General features: G+C 39.2%; 3 pseudogenes across 3 annotated transcripts; all 3 read left to right on the top strand.

Annotated features, from left to right (window-relative positions):
* The first annotated feature begins 6,205 nt into the window (after positions 1 to 6,205).
* Positions 6,206 to 7,672, top strand: LOC306658929 (ribosomal oxygenase 1-like; annotated as a pseudogene). Its single transcript has 2 exons — positions 6,206 to 7,158; positions 7,196 to 7,672. The product of its transcript is annotated as a ribosomal oxygenase 1-like (transcript).
* Positions 7,673 to 13,447: 5,775 nt separating this feature from the next.
* Positions 13,448 to 16,896, top strand: LOC306658809 (protein cereblon-like; annotated as a pseudogene). Its single transcript has 2 exons — positions 13,448 to 14,214; positions 16,357 to 16,896. The product of its transcript is annotated as a protein cereblon-like (transcript).
* Positions 14,873 to 16,337, top strand: LOC306660233 (protein unc-50 homolog; annotated as a pseudogene). Its single transcript has 2 exons — positions 14,873 to 14,973; positions 15,352 to 16,337. The product of its transcript is annotated as a protein unc-50 homolog (transcript).
* Positions 16,897 to 18,652: the final 1,756 nt, after the last annotated feature.

Here is an 18,652-nt window from a genome sequence, read left to right as displayed (position 1 = left end):
GATTATATCTCTCTTATCCTTTTGCATTTATTAGGCTGGACTTATCAGGGGTGTTGGCAATTTATTGTTAGACAGGATCAATGAGAACTGGGAATATTTATTTCCCTCACTTGACTAAAGGTTTTACCAGTAGCTGATTTGGATTCATCTTAGTGGTGGTTCTTGTCTGATTCCTAATTCTTGCCAAACTGCAGATTTAAAGGCGGTGAGACTTCTTACCTTTCTGTCAACATCATTTTCATTAAACTCTCCTTGTTTAATCCTCTTTGACTCTAAATTTTAGTTCTTACTGTGATTGTGACTGATTCCTTTGGTTTCCATTGGGAGTATAAAACCTGATGTAACCATGGGTATCCCAGAAATGTCAAGAGAGAGGAAACAGCCTCAGCATCAATTCCCCTTGTGTGTCCACTGAAGTCCTCTTTCCACACTGTTCTCACCCTTGATAGTTTATCTTTGGGTTGTCCCTGAAGGCTCCAGTTAAACTGCCATTCAGAAAGTTGCTGAAAATTAAGTTAATATAATTTTGACTTGACTAATCTATCAAAGGGGCTTCTATAATTTGTGAGGGTGAGGGTTATTTATTCATTCATTTATTCATGTATTGTATTGTTTATAAATTTGTTCAGTAGGTTTGTGGTACCTACCTCTGTTCCAGTCTTATGACTGGTGGAAAACAAAAAAACACCTCCTGCTAACAACCGAAGAAAGTTTAATGAAAGCTCTTGTTGCCGGTAGATCTGAAGAAAACATAACCTGAGCCCAAGGAATTCTGGTATTGTGGACTCAATCTATCAGAAAGGAGTGATAGTCATATAGAGGTATAGCTACTGCCAGAATTTTACCCAGATAGAGAGAAAAGGCAACGTAGGGGTACTTCTGCTTTTTGAACTTTTTTTTTCTAATTTCCAGAGGGTTTCTCCTATTTATTTTTGCTATCAGAAATGGAACCCAGGGGTGCTCAGCTGCTAAGCCACATTCCCAGCCCTTATTTATTTATTTGTGTATTTATTTTGAGACCAGGTCTCCAACAGAATCAGAGACTAATCACATTGGTGATGGTGTCCTTGACTGCATTCTTGTATCCTTCTTCCTCTTCTAGAGCTCAGTTAGATTCTCATTACAAGTTCTCATGATCCTTGTATTCTGTCCTCTACCCTCATCAAACCTCATTTTCAGGAAAGCTTGGAGCCACTGGTCACTTACAGTGGGCCTGTGCCTCCTTGGCTTCTCTCAAAATGAATTCACAGTGTCAAGCTTCTTCTGCAATGAACAGATTTGATTCCTGATAAATGGTGAAAGGAACCTGTATGCAATCACCAAATTGGGTTGTCACTGGTCCCAGACCTTTGACTTAGCTCATCTATTTCACATTTGGAACCTATGTTAAATAAGCCACTTGCAACTGTTTTGGGGGTGGGGATACCAGGGATTGAACTCAGGGCCCTCAACCACTGAGCCACATCCCAGCCCTATATTGCATTTTATTTAGAGACAGGGTTTCATGAAATTACTTAGTGCCTTGCTTTTGCTGAGGCTGACTTTGAACTTGTAATCCTCCTGCCTCAGCCTCCAGAGCCACTGGGATTACAAGTATGTGCCACCATACCTGGCAAATTCTTGTAACTTTTGACTCCAAATAATCTAAACTAAACGAGCAATTTCACAGTAGTTTTCCAGACTTATTGGGTGCAATATATCACTGTCCCCTCACGTGTGATAAAACAGTTACTCAGTAACTTGAACCAAGTAGAATGAGACCCTCTATGCATTTTTAAATTGCAGAGCACATTTTCCAACTCTGTGAATGAGTATTTCTTAGATATCCACCTTAAATTGACAAATTGTCTTTTTGAAATAAAAACATCACCATGGGAACATTTCATTTATTTTATGTTTTACTCTTTCCTCCAACCTTTGCTGAAATTAAAATAAGTAAAGGAGTAAAGACATCAGTGTGACATGATTAGAAGCAGAATGGAAACCACCCATGAAATTTTGGTAGTCTGTTGCATTTTATTCCTTCTTTTTCTACCTATAAAGTCTATGGAAAAAAAAAAAAAAACCACAATACCATTTGTTATTTGTAGATAAGAAGCTACATTTGGGACAATGTAATTATTAATAAAACTCCCTATATGCTAGGCAAGGAAATGTGCATGTGAATATTTGTATAAATGCTTGTTATCTCTTGGAGTGGTGGGTGAAGTCTGTGTTTGTGGGTCTTGAGTATGCATGGAAGACTTTAGCACACAGTATTTGTGTCAGTATTGATAGTCTCTTGTTCCTAAAAATGAGTCATAGAAAACACACAAGAAAGAAGAATATAAATCTAGTTGTACAAGAATTCATACCATAGCTTAGAAGACTGTCATGGTGTAACTCTCCTTGGATTATATATTTTTCTGTGATGACATGAGAAATGAAAGCATCCCTTAAGACAGTTCTAACCCTGTATGCCTCAGAAAAAGACATAGAAGAAGGCATTGGATTTGCTAACACCAGATGGGTATTCACCTCATTGTGATGACAACCCAAGGCATTTCTTTTCATTTCCTGTATAAAACCAACAGTATATCAGAAAGTTACAGATTAAAGTCCATTGCTTCTGGCATGCCTTAAAGATAAACAATTAAAAGTAGAGATATTCACAGTGTAATTTTATTGTAGCAAAATAAACACTGCAGATATTTATACTAAAACATAGATTGAAAAATTTCCCTTACCTCAGGGTACTATATGGTACTCATAGAGAAATTGAGGAAAACGATTGTTCCTCTTTCCAATTTCCAATCACTCTGCTGCAGCCTGTACCTGGGTTTCCCCCTTGAGTGCACTTTCTACACAGCAACCAAAATGACCTTTATAAAGCAAATGAAATTGTGCACTCCCTGCTTAAAATTTTTCAGTGACTTTCCATCTTGTTGAATTTCAAAATCATACCACAGCTTTCAAAGCTTCAGGTGATCTCACCTGTAGACTTACTTCTCAACCTCTTTCCCTGCACTGGCCTCCTTCCTCACCCTGTTCCTGGATACCAAGGCATCCTTCAAGTGGTTTCGAGAACACCAGCCACTGTCCTGCCTTTGGGCTTTTTGTAATCATTGTCCCCTGTGCCTGTAATGCTCATTGCTTCTCTTGGCATAGTTGGTGCCTTTTCTTTTTTTCAGGTGAGCACTGAAATGTTAGTGCATAATAGAAGTCTCTCCTAAGGACCCTTATTTATTTTTCAAATTAGCACACAAATTCCTTCTATTGCAGTTTGTAATTTTATGAAATTTTAAGTTCATATCTACAAGTACCTCCCATATTTACTGATCTACTTTCGCTCTCTTCTGTTGCATTCATCATCAGAACCCCTCTTGGACATGAACCAACTGCCTTAGTCTCACAATATTAGAGTTCTTGTCATTGTCCCTCAGGCACAGTAATGAAAAAGAATCATTCTTGACCTTCCACAACTACTGAATTTTGTTGTTCTGTCTTATTTTTTTCTTTTCTTATTAATTTTTTCACAGTATTCATTCAACTTCATATTCATTAAACACTGTGATAGGTCCTTAAGATTCATTCTTTAGTAAAACAGATGAATTCCTTCTTTTATGAAGGTTAATTCCAGAATAAAACAACACACAGAAGAAATAATAAATGATTAATTCTGGTTTTATTTAAGTACTTCAAAAATTCAGTTAAGCCCACCTAAGTCTTGAAAGGTGAGAAGGATATGGCAAATATTCCACTGCAATGGGGAAATACATAGTATATTCAGACTAATTGGGATAGTAGTAGGGCTAAAGCACAAAGTAAAATAGGCTGGAGAGAAATCTAGGGCTAGATCCTGGAGAAGAGGCTATCCCAAAGAAATAGAATGAATCACAGAAGGAAGAATAAAAGTTCATAAATATGCCTAGATTTTTGTGTCTAAAAGATCACTTAGTTTTTATCTCTTCCTCTCTTTCTCTTTCTTTTTTTCTTTCTTACTTAGAGTCAATGCAATGAGAATTAAAATACTTAAGTTTTAGCACCTTGCTCAGTGTCTGACATATGGCAGTCACTGAAAATCTATTTGATTGATAAATGACTAAATGATGAAAAGTAATTCCCAACAAGACTACAATTCTTTATGCGAAGACCTTTAAGCAAGAACCTTCCAGCAAGGACAAACCAAATCCAAAATTATTAGAATAATAACAAAGATCGAGCAGAAATAAATTAATATGATATCGCTAATAAGTGGAGGATGACACATAAAGGGGGGAGGGAAGGGTTAGTGTTAGGGTTAGCATTAGGGTTAGGGAGGGGGGCAAGTATGGAGGAAGGAAGGGCTGTATAGAGGGAAAAGAGGGGTGGGAGGGGTGGGGGGAAGGGAAAAAATAGAATGAATCAAACAACATTACTCTATGTAAATTTATGATTACACAAATGGTATGCCTTTACGCCATGTACAAACAGAGAAACAACATGTATCCCATTTGTTTACAATAAAAAAAAGAAATAAATTAATACAAAAGATCAGTTAAAAGAAGAGTTGCTTTTTTTTTTTTGAAAAGATAAACCAATTTGAAAAATCTTTAATCAAGAAAACAAGTGAAGGCAAATAATTAAAATTACAGATAAAAAAGGATATATTGCAACAGGGTCCACTAAAATTTTATATGCTTAGTAGAGAATATTCTTAGAAATTATCTGCCAATGAATTTGAAAGTTATATGAGAAATCGACGGATTTCTGGACACATCTGACCTGCTAAATTAAATTATGAGGACATAAAAACCTGAACAAACAATGGAAAATACTTAGATGGAATCTGTAACTTATTATTGACTTCACTGCTGAATTTAATCTAACTTTTAATGAAGAAGTGATGCTAATTCTTTTGAAATTATTTCAAATAATTTAAACAGAGGAAATCCTCCCAAATTCATTCTAGAAGTGCAGCATTATCCTGATACCAATACCAGGCAAGGAAATACATGCAAAAAGAAAATCATTGACCAATATCCTTGTTGAAAATACATGAAAGCATTCTCAATGAAATCCCAGCAAATCAAATACAAAGGCACATCAAAAAGATGATTGACCATGATCCAGGTAGATTTATCCCAGGGATGCAAGGATGGTTCAACATACATATATCAGTAAATGTAATATGTCACATCAACAGAATAAAGGATAAAAAGCACATGATCATCTCAATACCAAGAAAGCATTCAATAAAATTCAACACTCATTTATGATAAAAGTCCTGAACAAATTAGGTTTAGGTGGATTGTACCTCAACTTAATAAAGGCAGTGTGTGAAAAACCTACAGCCAACATCATACTAAATGGAAAAAAGCACAAAGCTTTCCCTGCAAGAACTAATACAAGGATGTGCATTTTTACCACTCTTACCTAACATAGTGCTGGTAGATTTCCCCAGAACAAATAGGTAAGAGAAAGAAATATTAGGCATAAAAATAGAGAGGGAGGAAGTCAAATTATCTTGGTTTGCAGATGATATGAGTCTCTATATAGAAATACCTAACGAGGCCTCCAAAATCTATTAGAACTGATACATTTTGTAAAGTTGAGGATATAAAATCATACAAAAATCAGTAGTACCTTGAAAAATCATAAATGTTTTTATACTTCAGTAACAAATTGCCAAGGAAAAAAATTGGGAAAGCAATCCCATTCATAACTGAAAAAAATACCTAGGAATAAATTTACTCAAATGAGTGAAAGAATTCTAAAATAAAATGATAAAAACTGATTAAAGAATTTGAAGACAAAAAAAGGAAAAGACCTTCCATGTTCATTAATTAGAATAATTAAGTGTTAAAATGTTCATACAACTCCAAATGATTTACAGATTCATGAAATACCATATGAGGTTATTCACAGAACTAATTAAAAATATCCTAAAATTCTTATGGAAACACAGAAGACCCTGACTAGACAAAAGAATCTTGCACAAAAAGAACAAAACTGGAGGCATCATAATACCTTATTAGAAGACACAATACAGAGCTATAATACCCCAAACAGAATGGCACTGGCATAAAAACAGATACATAACTGTACAGAACAGAATAGAGGTTACAGAAATAAATGCATGCACTTCCAACTGAATCTTAAACGTGCCAAAAACGTACATAAAAGAAAGAACAGTCTTTTCTCTGTTCCAGCGGAGCAGAACAGCGGCCTGGAGATCCATGCAGCCATGGATGGACTCCGACTAGCGCTGGACTGTTGAGGCATGGGTGGGAGGTTGAGGCGCCCGGCGCCAGCCCCAGCTACACAGTGGATCAGTTTTGGCCCTGCCCTTGAGGCACAGGAAGATCCAATGGCAACTGAGGAGAAATGCTGTGTCCCACATGGCCAGGCTGAGGGCTCAAGCCCTTACCAAGCGAGGATTCTGGGGACTCCAGGGTGGAGCTGACTGCCCATGATCTGGAGGACGTGCTGTCAGGTGGGGCGGCAGCAGAACCAGCCCAGACGCGTCCTGGAGATAATCACATTGCCACCTTGGGCCTGTAGAGCTGGTGTTGCCCGCTGCCGCGCGCTCCCTGTGGACCCCACCGGCCCACTTGGTGGAGGCACAAACCCCGCCCGCGCGCCTGGGGCCGGCTTCTGCGCCGCCCACGCGCCTCACAGAGGTGACTGCTGCACTCACCTGATCGGTGGACACGTCGACTGGGCTGTGTGCTTCCCAGCACTTGGTGGCCGCCACACCGCCCAGGACCCCTGCGACGCTGATGGGGCCTCAGGTGGTTAACCGGTCAGAAGTTGCTCTGGGACTCACCGCTGCAGCACATCTTGGCTGAGCTGAGCAGCATCCCTAGCAGCTGAAGGCGGGAGGCGCGCCTCTTTGAGTGGATCATGGAGCCTATGCCACCGGAACTTTTCTATCAGCGTCTTTGGGAGCGGGAGGCGGTGCTGGTGCGGCTGCAGGACCACACCTACTACCAGGGCCTTTTCTCAACTGCAGACCTGGACTCCATACTGCGAAACGAGGAGGTGCAGTTCCGGCAGCACCTTGATGCAGCGTTCTACGTCAACGGGCGGCGCCAGACCCTGAACCCTCCTGGCCAAGCCTTCCTCGCCGCTGCCTGGTCCCTGTACTAGGCAGGCTGCTCCTCGTGCCTCCTCTGCCCTCAGGCTTTCTCGACCACCGTGTGGCAGTTTTTGACTGTTCTTCAGTCCTCTGGTCTTGGTTGCCCGTCTGGGACACTTTGCTCCTGTTGATGCTGTGGCTGACCAGGGAGCCAAAGACTTCATCCATGATTCTCTACCCACTGTGTTCACTGATAGGGAGAGGGCATTAAGTGTTTATGGGCTCCCAATTCGCTGGGAGGCTGGAGAACCTGTAAATGTGGGAGCCCAGTTGACAACAGAAACAGAAGTGCACATGCTTCAGGATGAGATAGCTCACCTCGTGGGTGAAGGAGGCCATTTATTTCTCTATTAGACGGTGGAAAACTCTCGTGTTTATCATCTGGAGGAACCGAAGTGCTTGGAAATATACTCCCAGCAAGCTGTTGCCATGAAACTCTTGCTTTGCTCCTACCCAGAATTTGTGAGAGTAGGGGATCTGCCCTGTGACAGTGTGGAGGACCAGCTTTCCTTGGCAACCATGTAGTATGATAAGGGGCTGCTGCTCACCAAGATGACTCTATATCTAAACTAGTTTCTTGTCGATTATTGGAAACAAGGCAGTAGCGATTCTCCACTACCACTGTCATCAGCTCACCTTAAAAAAAAAAAAAAAAAAAAAAAAAAAAAAAAAAAACTCGTGTTCTTACCTTCATAACCATCAGTATGGTCGCATTTACCTTTATGGCTGCTTCAACGTCACAAATCTCAGACAGTCTTCTAAAAGAAACCATTTCATCTAGGTACAAAAGTAAAAAATTGGAGGAGGAAAATGAGCTATTTCTGCAGAAGTGATCTTAATGCCTGATCATTTCAGAGCACCAGCTTTATCCCCCTCTGGCTTCAGTGTGTTGTGTAGCACTGGCTGTCATTGTGCTTGAGACATTAGAAGTTTTGATTTTCATTGCATCTTTCATTTGAGTCCTCTTTCATCAAATGAGGGGAGCAGTTGGGATCAGTATTCTGTTTTGTTATTGTTTGTATGAACATTACAAGAGTTATTAAAGTGCCAAAGAATGTTTCCCTTAAAAAAAAAAAAAAAAAGAAAGAAAGAAAGAACAGCCTCTTGAATATATGGTGCTGGGAAAACTGGATGGCCACATACAAAGGACTGAAACTTGGCCCTTTTTCTTACCTGTAAAAAAATCAATTCAAAATAATCAAAGACCTAAACATAAGACCTAAACTCATGAAACTCCTAGAAGTAATCACAGGCCATTTTAAGGCATCAGTATAGACAATGAGTTTTTGGATACTAAATGGAAAGCACAGGAAATAAAATAAAAGTGGACAATAGTATTAATAAAAATAAAAATATATTTTAAAATATTATAATTCTTGACTATAAGGATTTAAAAAAAATTGGTGGGTTTAACTTGCCTCCTTTTGATTTGAAATAAATTGTATGGGACATAGCCAGTGCTCACTGTGTATTTGGCCAATTGTTTTGACTTTTATGCTCCTTCCATAAACCCAGCAGTAGCTCCTACTCTGTATTGCATCCTATTCTTGCTGCTCCTGAAACTTGGTGATTAAAATTTGTAGGAGAACTTCCCACAAAGATGAGAATTTGATCCTTGATCTCTGACAGCCACACAAATGCACTGATAAATACTTATCGATTGCCTTACAAAGCAGAAAAAGGAAAGAGAAGAATGAGTACTGAATCCATCCTATGCCTTTGCTTACTTTTGATGAGACTTAACGTCCATTTGCTGTAGTCTTTCCAATTTGCACATTTGCTTAAATGTGTATGCTCAAAACGTGATAGGTGGATAAAAGTTGGCATTCTGGTCATTTGCAGTCCTATCAATGTTTCCTTCCATTCAGTTAGCATGTGTTCTGTGGTTTTAAGGCATACCATGGTTTTGGCCATTTTGCTATAAAACTATAAAACTAAAGTTTGTGCTTCCAAGCTACACATGATCATTTAATTAGTGGTAATGCTTAGATATAATATATTGAGAGAATATTTTGTCAGAGTCCTTGGTGTGAGACTCACATCATGAACCCTTTTATACTTAAACCCTTTTATACTTAAAGATCATGATGGCTTTGCTCCACATAGTAAGATCTTTAAGCGAAGATAACAATTAAATAATGTTTAAAAAGTCATTTTTGCTTTCCATATTTGTTTCCTATTTTTATATATCTTTTGTTTTTTTCTCTATTTCTCTTTCCCAAAACTTCTTTTTTTTTTCATTTTATTACTGTTTACTTATCACCAAGAGGGTTTATAATAGAGTTGTTTTATAGTATTAAATTTTTATTGAATAAAGTGCCACCTGATCTTTTCAAAGTACTTTAGCTATCTGGGATTGTGATGGTTGTACAGTAATAATATACATGGAGGAATGGAAAATTATTTTAATATTTGACCTCTACCAGAACAATGTAAATGTTAAGTTTTTCATTTTAGAGATTACCTTGGTTTGGCACAGCATCTTCATTTATATCACTTGATCTTAATCTCTACTTGGTCACTAGATATCTTTTCTTTTTACTGTGAGTCATTCCTTGTGTGTGGACTGACTTTCCTCTAGTTTAGGGTTGTTGAATGAGTCAGTCATTTGCCATACATTCTGTGTACCTGGTCATTCTTGTACCCATCTAGGCTAGTAGGGACAGAAAATTATGAATTCTCAATGGTATATTAAAAGAAAGGATTTTCTATTATAACTTTTCACAAATTTCTCTTCTTTAAAGAAATTAGTTTCATCTCCTGTCTAAATTGGAACAAAATAAGTGCAACTACTTACTGATTAATGCACCCAATGTCATTTTTCTATACCAAGAGTCAACTTGTTCCTAAGATATTAGTCACGAAGAAATATTCAATGAATCTTTCAGTTTACATTAATATTTTATTAAATGATTACTTAATATCTTAGTCTAGTATTTTGGTGCTACATACACAGTATTTTTTAAAATCTTCAAATATTACAAACATATATGATAATTATGTAAGGATTGAAGGAAGAATCAGATTGGATCCTCTTCAGTTGTGCCACTTAGATATGATGACCTTGAAAGAAGAACCTGTTCTCTTGGACTTAAATTCATTTTTCTTTTTTTTGGGGGGGTGGGGGAGTTGTCCTTGGATTATCCACAGGAATGAATCTTCTCCTGAGCCATGTCCCAGGCCCCTCATTCATTCTTGAACTCACATTAATGATTTCCTCTTCTAATATTCCTCCAAAATTCCATAGTGATGTGAATTTCCCAAGCTATTTGCATCTCTGCCTCCAGTTATCAAAATATTTTCAAACCCTGCCTCACAAGGAATCTGGTAACCAAAAGCTATAAATCTAAAGTAGATTCTTTAGATTTGAGCAAGTGCGGATTACCGCCGCTCCCAGCCCAGGTTGCTCCAAGCGGCTTGCTGCCGCTTCTTGCTCTTACTGCCCGACCAGCAGGACAAAAGACACGTCCTCTTCAGAAGTTCATGAAGCAGCTTCCCGTTTATTCAGATAACACCCTCAATATATAAGCAGTCTCATGCATACGCAATTGTAACCAGATATGTCCATTCAATCCTGTTAAAGGTCAAGCGATCACTAGCTCAAACATACATGTAAAGTATATCTGTCCACCCGCTAGGCGGCTGAACTGATTATCATACAGCCAATGGTAAATGCTTCCTGCCTTTCTCCAGGCATAATTAGGATGCTGTTTGCTCTCTGCCAGTGGCCATCTTTAGATGCACATGGCGTAACCCGGGGCCCCGGGTCTCGCCTGCCACAAGCAAGTTAAATATGACTCATTGGTATCCATGTAAAAAAAGGAGAGGATTCTATCTTCCAAATCAGTTGGAAAACAACATGAAGATTACGCATCCTTGTAACAAAGGTCTGTTGGTTCCATTTGATATGATAGAGAAGGAATAATAGTAGTTCATGCCAAGTTTTGGAATTTACTAATTTCCTGCCCTTGGTGTGATAAGCTTCACAAAAGGGGACAATTTTATTTTTGAATTTCATAAGTATAACAATAACAATAACAATAATAAGTAACTGATTTGCCCTTAAATCTAAAGTACAAATAGCTGATAACTACAACTAGGTTTCCAGAACATTTTCTGGCAATTGCCACATTGAGAATTAGAACTGTGAAAATACACACATTACATTTTGAGGGAATTCCAGTATAGTTCCAGCAGTGAACAAGTTATTTCATTGCTTTGCTATTTCTCTTAGCATGGTTTAGTATTAAATCTTCGTAACAACCTGGTAAACTAAAGCAGTATGATCCTTCTATTTTAGAGAGACTTTGAGTCTAAAAGGGACAACTTGTTCCATAACAAAACCTCTTAGTTTCAGAGAGGGAGCATCTTCTGAATTCATGATAATTGCTACTATGTTGCGGGGGCATCTGGAATTCCATCCAGTGCTTGACAAAGATCCTCTGGAGGATGTTTGCAAAGGCTTATCCTAAAAGGAATTGTCAGATGTTTTGCTCCGGAGCATGGTGTTTTTTCTGCTGTATTTTTCTGATAATATATTACTCATTTCAGTCTGAACGGATCGCTTAAGGGGATGAGGGGAATACAACAAAAATTTCAGAAAATATTACCTATAATCTGAAAAACAATGGGTCTTTACCACTAACAAAGTCAAAAACAATTTTGCAACCGTGCATTGAGTCCCTGAAAGCCTCTAGAGAAAATAGTTATAGATCTGCCTGTGTCTCCAACAGGCTGGTTAATTTCCAATGATGGTTTTGTTTATGTGTGGTGGTGAGATAAAAAAAAAAAATAAGGTTTCACAACATTCCTTCCTTCCTGCAAAGAGTAAGGTCACCCCTATAATAAACGTTGGTACACAATAACCATTGGGACCACTGCCCTCCTGTAGCCCTTAACTCAGCAATTTAGATATCAACCAGATGGACCTAGTAGAGATGGTCACATGAGATTACTTGTCTATCACTTTAACTGCGAGAATAGGAAGAATAGTCTTAGGTCACATAGAGTTTAGATAGTAAGGAAATAAACATTGTATTAGCTCATCTACGTAGTTAGATATTCTTAAAACAATTGTGATTAGGTAAGGATAATCTGTAAGGTTGCTGTTTTCTGCCTATGCTTTGGAAACTTCTTTAATATTAACCACAAGACTGCCATTATAGCCTGAAGAAAAATGTATATAAACCCAGCCTTCCCCAAAATAAAGTGGGATTGATTGCACCAGAACTAGAGTCTGTGTCTTTCATTCTCCATCCATCACCGATGCTGTCTCCCCGCGTCCCGTTTACCTGTGTGGAACCCATGGACTCCTGCTAGGGCTGGACCCCGGCACTATGTAGAACTAATCTAGTTAATGTATTGAGCTGTGTTGCCTTTGAATCATGATTGTATTATTTTATTTCTTCTTCCTTAATTACAAGCTTATGCATGCAGTTACATGTGCCTGAATTCCAGCTACCAGGGAGGCTGAATCAGAAGGACTTTTGAATCCGGAATTTTATGACCAGCAAGGGCAATTTGGAGAAACCCTAACTCAGGTGAACACTCAGAATGCAAAAATCCTTAAGAAATATTAGCCAACTACATTCAAAAACACATCAAGAAGATAATATCCCAGGATCAAGTTGTTCTCATCCAAGGGATGCAATATTGGTTCAACATAGGCAAATCAATGAATGTAAATCAAAACAATAGGATTAAAGACAAGAATCATATCAAGACAAAACAGATCATATCAATTGATGCAAAAATGTCGGTGATAAAACCCAGCATTCATGTTAAAAAATGCTGGAGAATCTAGGGATAGAAGGCACTTACCTCAACATTATAAACCCTGTATTTGACAAACGCAAAGCCAATATCATACTAACTGGCGAAAACCTGAAATCATTTCCTCTAAAATCAAGAACAAGATAAGAGTTGTCTGCTCTCACCACTTTTATTCAACATAGTTCAACATAGTTCTTGAAAGTCTAGCTAGAGCAATTGGTCGGGAGTAGGATATTAAAGGTGTGAAAACAAGAAGTCAAGTGATCTCTATTTACATGATGTCATAATCTGTTATCTAGAGAACCCAAAAAATTTCAACAAAAGACTGATAGAGCTGATAAATAAATTCAGCAAATTAGCAGGATATAAGACTAACATACATAAATCAATATATTTCCTATATTCTAACAGTGGTTGCAATCAGGAAAACTATTCCATTCACAATAACCTCAAAAAAATCATAAGAATTAAAACCAAGAAATTAAAAAATCTCTACAATTAAAAAAATATAGAACATTGAGGAAAGAAATTGAAGGTCTTAGAAAATGAAAAGACCAGTCTTGCGGGTAAACAGGCATGGTCGGAGAGGAAGACCCACAGGACACTGCGCACAACATGGGCAACCACCTGCCGCTCCTGCCTGGCAGCAGAAAGTGAAGAAGATGAAATTGAAATGGAAGTTGAAGACCAGGACAGCAAAGAAGCCAAAAAGACTAAACATCATAAATTTTGACACGAGTCTGCCCACCTCAAACACATACCTGGGCACTGAGGAGTTCCACCACAGGACTTTGCAAGATTAGGACAGCTGTCAGGTGATCCCGGTGCTTCCGCAGGTGATGGTGATCCTGATTCCTCGGCAGACTTTACCTCTACGGCTTTTTCGCACTGAAGAAGTCAGTATGGTGCGGAATTTAATTCAGAAAGAACCTTTGCGGTTCTTGCCTATAGTAATATACAAGAAAGGGAAGCACAGTTTGGAACATGGGCAGAGATATGTGGTTACTGAGAAGAACAGGACTTTGGAATCCAAATAGTGAAAGTGAAAGCAATTGGGAGACATGGGTTCAAAGTCCTCCAGCTCAGAATGCAGTCAGATGGAATCCGGCAAGCTAAAGTGCAGATTCTTCCTGAATGTGTGCAGTTCAGTTAGAATCCCTCAATAAGTGCCAGAAATGTCCTTCAAAACCTGACTCCCGGGAAGACCAGTATTCATGTAAATGGTGGCAGAAATACCAGAAGAGAAAGTTTTATTGTGCAAATCTGACTTCGTGGCCTCACTGGCTGTATTCTTTGTATGACGCTGAAACTTTAATGGACAGAATTAAGAAACCGCTACGGTAGTGGGGGTTGTGGGAAGGGAAGTCGCTGCGGTAGCGGCTGGGATTGGCTGCTGAGTGGAGGTGGCGGGCACCTCGGCTCCCGGCCGAGGCCGCAGTAGAGCTCCAGGGGAGTCCCCAGGACTGCTCTGCCTGCGCGACTGTTGTTCGCGCTGGGGGCCATGTCTTCCGGCAGCTGGTGGCCGGCGACACGGCGGCTAGGGAGTGACCATGCCTGCGTCCTGCCCCTCTCGGGCCTCAGGCCCGCGGTCGAGTTGCTGGAGAAAATCAGAGACGCCCCTTACATGGGAATCTCAGATAAAGGAATACTTTTTTTATAAGCATGTCCGACGTCCTGCGTGGGACTCTAATTCGTTCGTTGCTCGAAATTCAGATGTAACTGGGCGGTCTGTATCTTCATTTGCTAAACCTGGCAGCCATACCCGAGGCCCCCGGCTAATGGAGAGCAGCTGGGCGGGGCGGGGCACCTTCGGCGTCCCGGAGGCCTAAGAAGTGTAGTGGGGGATGTGGGGGTTGGTGGGCGACCTGCTCTCACCAGCCTTGGCCTGATCCGACTGGTCTCTCACGCTGTCATTCCTCCTGCTGAACTGTCCTGGGAGTGAATCGCTAGGGATTGGATATTTTCTTCCTTTTTTTTTTTTTTTTTTTTTGTCGCATTCTGATGAACAAGGAGCTTGCTGGCCATATGCTGATGAACCTGTGTGAAAAAGCCATTAGTTTTACCTCCTCGGTAATGTTGCAGTCTAATCGGCTTCAACTAAGGTTTTTCCTTAAGGGCTTGGTGCTTAAGTCCCAATCGTGGCACCATCACTATCTTCGTGCTCACAGGGAGGTCACTTCACCTCCCCCTGGGAGGGCTGCCTGAGGATGGAGTGAAGTGTGGGAACCGCGTGGACCCTGGATAAGCCTTAGAGGGTTCTGAGTCGCATAGTGTTGCCCTTGCCTGAAGGGGGCCGCAGTTCTCCAGCCTCAAGACAAGCCTTAGAACCAACTCACTTGTTTTTGACCCCTGACCCTTCTGAAGGGTGGAAGAGAAAATGTGAAGTGCCCTCCTTGCCAAATAACTCAGAAGAGAGGATCTGATAGCCAAATATTCCTCCATATTGCGCCTTGTAAATGAAATTGTTTTCTTCCATCTAGGAAGGTGTTACCAAGTACTTCAGTGAATTCCTTGGTGCAGAGGAACAGAGTCTTGAATTCCAGGGATGCAGCAAGGCACACAGCTGGAGCAAAACGCTACAAATACCTCAGGAGGCTTTTTCGATTTTGCCAGATGGACTTTGAGTTTGCTGCCTGGCAGATGCTCTACCTGTTCATGTCCCCACAGAGGGTTTATAGGAACTTTCATTACCAGAAACAAAGGACCAGTGGGCCAGAGATGACCCTGCTTTCTTGGTCCTGTTGAGTATCTGGCTCTGTGTATCCACTATAGGATTTGGCTTTGTGCTGGACATGGGATTTTTTGAGATGATAAAACTTCTCCTATGGGTTGTGTTCATAGATTGTGTAGGCGTTGGTCTTCTGATATCAACTTTAATGTGGTTCATCTCTAACAAGTATTTAGTAAAACGACAGCAGAGACTATGACGTGGAGTGGGGCTATGCCTTCGACGAGCATCTCAATGCTTTTCATCCACTCCTAGTCATTTTGCATTTTATCCAGCTTTTCTTCATCAACCATGTTATCCTAACAGACACATTTATTGGATATTTAGTTGGAAATACCCCCGCTGATTGCAGTTGGCTATTACATATATGTAACCTTCCTAGGATACAGTGCACTGCCCTTTTTGAAAAATACAGTGATTCTCTGCCCCTTTGCACCACTGATTCTGCTCTACCGGCTGTCACTGGCACTAGGATGGAACTTTACCCAAGCACTGTGTTCTTTCTACAAGTATAGTGTGAAATGAAGAGAAGGTGGCAATGTTCTAGCTTAGTGACATCGATAGTGGTGAGGTGATGATTTCTTGTAAAACTTGTAAATAAAACTTTGTAGATATCTTAAAGGTATAAAGTTTACAGATTGAGGAGATATGTTAACACTGTGGTCGAGTACATTCCCCAAGACTAATTAAACATACATTGCTTTAATAAATATTTTTAAACTAAAAAAAAAGAAAAGAAAAGAAACAGCTATGGTAGTGGGATGAAAATCTGAAAGATGATTCTCTTCCTTCAAATCCAATAGATTTTTCCTACAGAATGGCTGCTTGTCTTCCCACTGATGACATATTAAGATTTCAGCTCCTTAAAATTGGCAGTGCCTTCCAATGGCTTCAGTGTGAATTGGACATCATGAACAAATGTACTTTGCTTTGCTGTAAACAGTGTCAAGAAACAGAGATAACAACCAAAAATGAAATTTTCAGCTTATCCTTATGTGGGCTGATGGCAGCTTATGTGAATCCTCATGGGTATGTGTATGAGACACTGACTGTGTACAAAGCTGGCAACCTGAATCTGATGGGGTGGCCTTCAAGGGAGCACAGCTGGTTTCCTGGGTATTCCTGGACGATTGCCCAGTGTAAGATCTATGTGAGTCACATCGGAGGGAAATTCACAGCCACCAAAAAAGACATGCCACCTCAAAAATTTGGGGGCTTAACTTGATCAGCTCTTTTGCCCACAATCCCAGACACTGATGATGACTTGAGCCCTGACAAAGTGACACTGTGCTTATAAAGATGTGGTCTGGCTAGGTAGGTAATAAATTAATTGGTATTCTCATATCTGCTTTGGAAATTAACGCCTAAAATGTATCATCACTTAACAGCAACAAAATATGGTGGACTGCTGCCGGAGAACATGAAAAGGTGGCTATACTACCAACTTGATTTCTTTACAATTACGTGGACCTTGTCTGGTACTGTATGACTGACAGGATCTGGAAGTGTATGTGCAATTAGTCCTGTGAACACCATTGTGGCAGCAGTGTTCACCAATAGGTAAAGAAGTGAACATGTTTCCTTTATAAACGTGCAGGTCTATGTATATTTTTTAAAAAGGCATTTGTTCTTTTCAATTTTCTGTAGGTTCTGATAGATACTTATTTGTAAATTTTGAAAATATTAAAGCACCCACCTTTAGTCTTAAAAAAAATGAAAAGACCTCCCATGTTCTTGGATTATTACACGTGTTTTGAAAATGGCCATACTACTGCAAGCACTCTACAGATGCAATGCAGACATCATTAAAATACTAATGATACTCTACACAGAATTAGAAATAGAAAAAACCAACAGTTTTGAAATTAATTTGGAAGAATAGGAGACCCAGAATAGACAAAGGCATTCCATATGTGACTTAATTTCATTCTTCTTTTGACTGAATAATAAATTCCCTTGTGTATACATACACCATATATTTTTTACCCATGAATTGATTGATGGATACCTATGCTAATCGCATACCTTGGTTGTGTTAAATAGTGCCACAATAAAGATAGAAATGGAGTTATCTCTTTGTATGTTGACATCATATTGTCCAGATATGTACTCAAGAGTAGTATGACTGTATCATTTGATAGTTCTATTTTTAGTTTTCTGAGAGGCAACCATACTATTTCCGTAGTGACTGTGCTATTTTCATTACCACAAAAAGTGTACTAAGTTTTCTCTTCCTCCACATCCTCACCAGTGTTTGTTGTTTTTGTTTTTTTTTTTTTTCCAATAATACCTATTCTGACTGGGATTAGGTGGAATCTCAATGTAATTTGCATTTCCCTGATGGTTAAAGATATAGAACATCTCAAAAATATATTTATTGGCCATTTCTACTTTGGGGAATTTCCATTTAGATCATTTTCCCCTTTATTGATTCAAATACTTATTCTCTGATGTTAACTACATTTGAGTTCTTCACATATGCTGCATATTTATCATCCACCAGATGAATATCTAGCAACAATTTTATCCCAATCTGTAGATTTTTCTCCTTTTCTCTGCAGAAGCTTTCTAATTTTTCATCTTTTAATTATTGAACAATTGAGGTCTATTGAGGAAACCAATAAGTTTGCATATATTTTGCATATATCCCTGTGTACTATTTCAGTACTTCCACTGTTACAGGTCCTACAATAAAACCTTTAATCTATTTTGAGATGATTTCTGTACAGAGGGAGAGATAGGAGTCATTTCAATTTTGAAGATGTAGATATTCAGTTTTCCCAGGAGCATTTGTTGAAGAGACTCTTTTTTTCCCATCAACACACATTTTTTGGGGTTTTTGTTGAGAGTCAGATGTCTGCAGGTGCATACATTTATTTCTGGGTTTGCTCTGTTAATCCATTGGTCTACATGTCCATTTCCATGTCAGTACCATTCTGTTTTTGTTACTATTTCTCTGTAGAATGTTTTGAATTCAGGTATAATAATGCTTCTTGCACTTACTCAGGATTAGTTTGACTTGGGGGATGATTTACTTCCTATGAGCTTTAGAA

Source organism: Sciurus vulgaris, assembly GCF_902686455.1.
Source record: "Sciurus vulgaris genome assembly, chromosome: 4".
NCBI classification, from domain to species: domain Eukaryota; kingdom Metazoa; phylum Chordata; class Mammalia; order Rodentia; family Sciuridae; genus Sciurus; species Sciurus vulgaris.
The sequence above is the reverse complement of the archived record's forward strand: the minus strand, read 5'-3'. Positions and strand labels throughout refer to the sequence as shown.